Source organism: Grammomys surdaster, unplaced genomic scaffold (assembly GCF_004785775.1).
Source record: "Grammomys surdaster isolate TR1022 unplaced genomic scaffold, NIH_TR_1.0 126158, whole genome shotgun sequence".
NCBI lineage: Eukaryota > Metazoa > Chordata > Mammalia > Rodentia > Muridae > Grammomys > Grammomys surdaster.
This window is the reverse complement of record NW_021620966.1, coordinates 869,339-874,556: the sequence shown is the minus strand read 5'-3', so window position 1 is coordinate 874,556 and position 5,218 is coordinate 869,339.

Genomic DNA, 5,218 nt, shown 5'->3' with positions numbered 1-5,218 from the left:
AAGTACAGAATGTAATCTGCATGTATGAAGATACATGCACTGACAGAGCTGAAAGCAAATCTTGTAAAATACACCAGGCTGATTATACTAGAATAATCATGTTGCATGTGGTTGAAGGCAAGGTGTGAAGTGTGCTGTTTGTACTTTTATTACACTGACAGAGGAAACCAAGCTTCTAAATTCTAACTGTATTTAGTTGAGATGCCATATCCAGCTCGTTAGGAATAGCTGGAAGATTTGCAACATTGAGAGTGGATGGGAGACAGCACAAAACAGGGGCAGAACATAAGCATTACTGTTTATAGGCTACAAGAATGCTCTTACATATCTACAATACCTCCCTTGTGGGATTGTGTTTTGTCTATGTATGTGCACACATTTGCATGTGTGCATCTGTGTGGAAGCTAGAGATTTATGTCAGTGGTCTTTCTCAATCACTCTATATATTACTGTTTGAGACATTGTCTCTTACCATACCTGGAACTTGTCAATTTGCCTGGACTGACTGTCTCGGGGACTTCCTGTCTCTGATTCCTCAGTACTGGGATTATAGATCATTGCTTCCTGGCATTGACATGGATACTGGCTATAGAACCCACTTCTCAGGCTTGTGGTATGTACTTTACTGATCCATCTCCACAGCAGGATTATTCCGAAAAGCAGAAATGTTGTGTTTTAAGCACTTGGTGGTGACATAACTTGACTTCTACATTCCTGCTCAGTTACTGCCTCATGACTTTATTTACCTTCTCCAAATATCAGTTTCTAAATCTCTAAAGTGGGGATGATAGTGGCAGAATCTGTATTTTAGTGTTGTTTTGAGGCTCTAGTAAGCTAATAAAGTAAAGTCTTAAAAAGATGTTGTTATTGGCTATAGGGATCTGATAAATAAGAATTTATCTAGAGAATAAGAATTTATTTATCAGAGTAAATTTATTAATTTAGTAGTTCATGAAAATCTAGAAAGATCATATCAATCTTGGGGTTTTGCTATGCTCTATAGCCCTTGTGTTAAGCCAGATGGAAAGAGTTGGTAGGGGCCATTTGGTTATGGAATGAGAAACAAATCACAATCTAGTCTGTTTTGAAAGTGAAATGCAATTGTAAACAGAAAAAATGTTGACATGACTTTTTAGCTAGCAGTAATGGAGGTAGATAACGGCTGTGTTCACTAGATGAAGTATAGACCCAGGTTATGAGAGTATTAGCTATTTGGTAGGGTGACTCAGAATCTTTTCAATTCTTAGAGTGCAATTATCAAAGAATTCCTTTATCCACACACTTTGGGACTTTATGAAAACAAATTTATATCATAGTAAGCCAGGTTATTTGGGAGTAAACTAATTTTGGCTTATGCTTTTAGCTTATTCTGGTAGCTCTCAGGTAGAAAGGCTGAGTGAGATTGCATAGCAACAACCTGCCATGAGTGAGATTGCATAGCAACAACCTGCCATGAGTGAGACTGCATAGCGACAACCTGCCAGTGGTGACTCTTATCCTTTCATGTGCATATAAATCACTTGGAGAATTTATTAAAGTTCTGATTGTGAATCAGAGTGGGTTGAGGGTGGAGCCTATAATTCTGAACATCTATAAAGTGCACAGGTAACAACGATTCTTTGGTCTTCAGGTACCAGTAAGTATCAACATTATGATGTTGTTTTTATTATTTCAGAACTTTGTACAACATGTTTTAACCATCACATCCTTCCCTCAACTCCTCCCAGATTTACCGCACTGCCCAACCCACCCAACTTTGCATTCCCTAATATTATTATATGGAATCTGACATGATGGAGGTGCTTCTCAAAGGCTATTCCTGTAGTTTTTAATGGGCGTGGGTATTTTTCCTGCATTTATTCTTTGTACCCCATCTTGCCTTGTGTTGTTCACAAAAACCAAAAGAGGTCATCATATACCCTGGAACTGCAGTTATAGATGGTTATGTATTGCTCTATAGGTTTGGAAACTGAACTCAACTCTTCTAGAAGAAGAGCCAGTGCTCTTAATCCCTGAGGCATCTCCCCATTGTCTTCTTCTTTTTTTAATGCAGCAAATACAATCTAATTTGTGTTGCCTATGTATCATCTCCAATGCAGCCTTCCAATGGTGCATGGTTGACTTAACAGAGGCTACACTCTTAAGGAAATCTGATTATCTCTCTCCCAGTAGTCATCAGTTGCCAGTGTTCATTGGCTAAGGATGGGATTAAATGCTTGCCTCCCTCTCCATCCTAGGATTTGGTCTGGCTTGTGCTTGCATACGTCTTGTGCATGCTGCCACAACCACTGTGAGTTCATATGTACAACTGCCCTGCTGTGTCTAGAAGACAGTTTTCTTGTAGTTATCTACTACCTTGCGTCTTACCATCCTTCCACTCCTTCTTCCACAGTGATCCCTGAGCCTCAGGAGAAGTGGGAGTGTTGAGATCTTTCATTTAGGGCTGAGCATCGACCAGTCTCTTATTCTCTGCTTTTTGGTCAGTTGTGGGTCTTTTGAGGCCAGTTCTTTCCAAAGATGTCTTGGAACTCTAGCATGGGTTGGGAGGAGGGGATTCTGTTTCCTATTCTGAAACGAAGCTGGAATTATCCAACATGAACAGATCCAGACACCCAGGAGAGAAGGAGAGAGTAAATGATAACTGGATGCTAGAAGCCTGTCCTTTTCCTGAAGTTTCGACAGATGTCACAAAAGCCCACATAAAATCATTTGGGGACCACAAAGCTCAGAGATGTCTGAATCATGAAAGGGCTTTTCCTCACTACTATGTTTTGCTCTTAACCCTCAAAGCCTAACAAGCTTATTATTCTTTTTTTTTCTGATTGTTACTAGGGCTTTGGGGGTGGTGGTGGTGTGTTTGATTTATTCATAATATTTAAAAAACACAATGTTTGGACCGAAATACAAGTGAAGTTGAGCCAAGCGAAGGCTCAATTATTAAAATATTAGCTGGAAATTTCAACTTCCACTTAAAAGTATTGCTTTTCCACTATAAATCTCTGACAAGCCCTTATTTCAGTAAAAGCATTGTTATAAAGAAAAAACAGGAGACCATACTCTTGACATGCTTTTAACAACTAACAATAATGGTGATACACAACAGCTGCAAGCTCACTTCTGAGTTACCAGTGGAATTAAAGGCCTGATTATAAGATGGGAGGGTTAGCTATTGGTAGGATAAATCAGTCTGTGACTCATAATTGTGAGTCATGTGACCTAAAAGTCCTGGTAGTTTCGAGCTTCTCTTAGAGGGATGGTCAAATTGTGAAGAAATATATTAAATTAGAAGGTATGTAAAGTAGACTTCCACTCTGAATTTTAGGTTAACTGTGACTCCAAAAGTGAAGTAAGACATCTATGTATGCCCATTTTATTAGAACAATTATTTCAATTCAGATAACTAGCCATGTAATCTGTTCCCTTTAACACAGGGAAGCTTTCTATGTATCTTAGCACACAAAAGTTGTCATTGCCTCCAGATTCTTAAATCAGTTTAATGTCGAAAGACTCAGAACTTGAGGCTTGTTGATGACAGCTAAGGAGTAACTGCTCTAATAGTAATGCCTTTGAAGACACCAGTTCATTCAATCAGTAACAATTCAGACTGGGGATGGGAGAGTGTGACATTGTACATGAAGGCACATGATCTCAAGATGTAAAGTTTGCTGCAATGCTAGGGAGCTTAGAGACACCAAAAAGGTTTGAACTGAAACCACATAACTGGATTTCAGATGAAAGACTTCTCAGTTGACAGATGCTTATTGGGAAGAGACAAGAAGAGACTTATCTGAGAATACCACAATCTATCCTTAGAACAGAAGAGCTTTGCCTCTCCTGAACTTCTGGGAGCCCATTAGAGTAGCCACGCCACAATTTGTCATTGAACTAGTCCCCAGAACCAGTCGCATTAATTACATCTCACTCCTCAACTCTCTGACTCCCGTTTCATTGACCTGAGAGCTTTGAGATGAATAGATACTGAGACCCATTTGTGAGGCTCAGCGTTAGCTTTTCTTTCCAAGAATCTATATTCTTTATTAATGTAGATAGAAAATTTTTCAGTTTTGTGGAGGAGTTTACCTAGAATTACCAGCATCTAAAGTCTTATTCTGTCACCTTTTTATAGTCTATATTAATTGCACATATCAATGAATTTAAGTGAGAGATTTCAGTACTGGTAACAGTAAGCTCTGATCTGCTTTTCTTCTACATACTCTGCCCTCAATCTTCCCAACCTCTGTTTATCATTAGTCCACATTCTGGTTGACTGTGTTGGAGATCTTTCACATAAGAGAAAGAATGCATTGTACTTTTCCTTTATGTCAGTTAAGGCCCCCTAATGCTGCCCATTTTACTGCACAGTGTGTACATACAGTCAGCACATTTTGTCTGTTAAATTTCTGGTGGACATTGGGTTGATTGTATAACTTAGCTATTGTGACTAGTATTGCAACAAACATGGGGGAGGAGGCATCTCTTTGATATGCTAATTTTATTTCCTTTGGATATACATCTAGATGTGGAGTAACTGGCTCATGTGGTAGATCTAGTTTTAGCTTTTGGAGGAGCTTCAATAGTGGTCTCTGTTATGGCTATCCTATTTTATATTTTCACTGACCGTATTAATTTTCTTCACATCTTTTGTCAGAATTTTCCATTTTATGTTTGGTGCTTGTAGCCCTAAGTAGACTAATTTCCAGTAGATTTCACAGGAATGAGAGAATGTGTATATATTTTTAACTGAATGTCATTTTGACTGGGATTTATAGAGAAATCAATGGCTGAATCCTTTATAGTTTAAACACAAGAACCCTTATCTGAGCAGAATACTTCAAAGGATTGGAGATTAAAGTATGAAGTCTAGAAGCTACTGGAGATGTTTAAATATTGAGGTTAAAATTACACTTGAAATGAAATCTGATAGCCCGATTCTAAGCCAGAAAGCTTACAATGAGGACCCAAAGGTTCCCAGAATACTAAACTACCTCTTCTTCAGTAACTACATGAAGTAAGAGTGGCTGACTTGAAAGTAAAGATTAATTTCCTCAACATTGTTCATGTTTTAAGGTTAAGAGAGAAAATTTCTAAGAGAGAAACATATTTGGAGTTTTACTGAATCCAAAATACTGCAATAGTTTGAAACATATTCAATAAGATTTTTTTTTTTACTGCTGAACAATTACAGTCTATTGATTTCTCTCTTCTCTTCTCTTCTCTT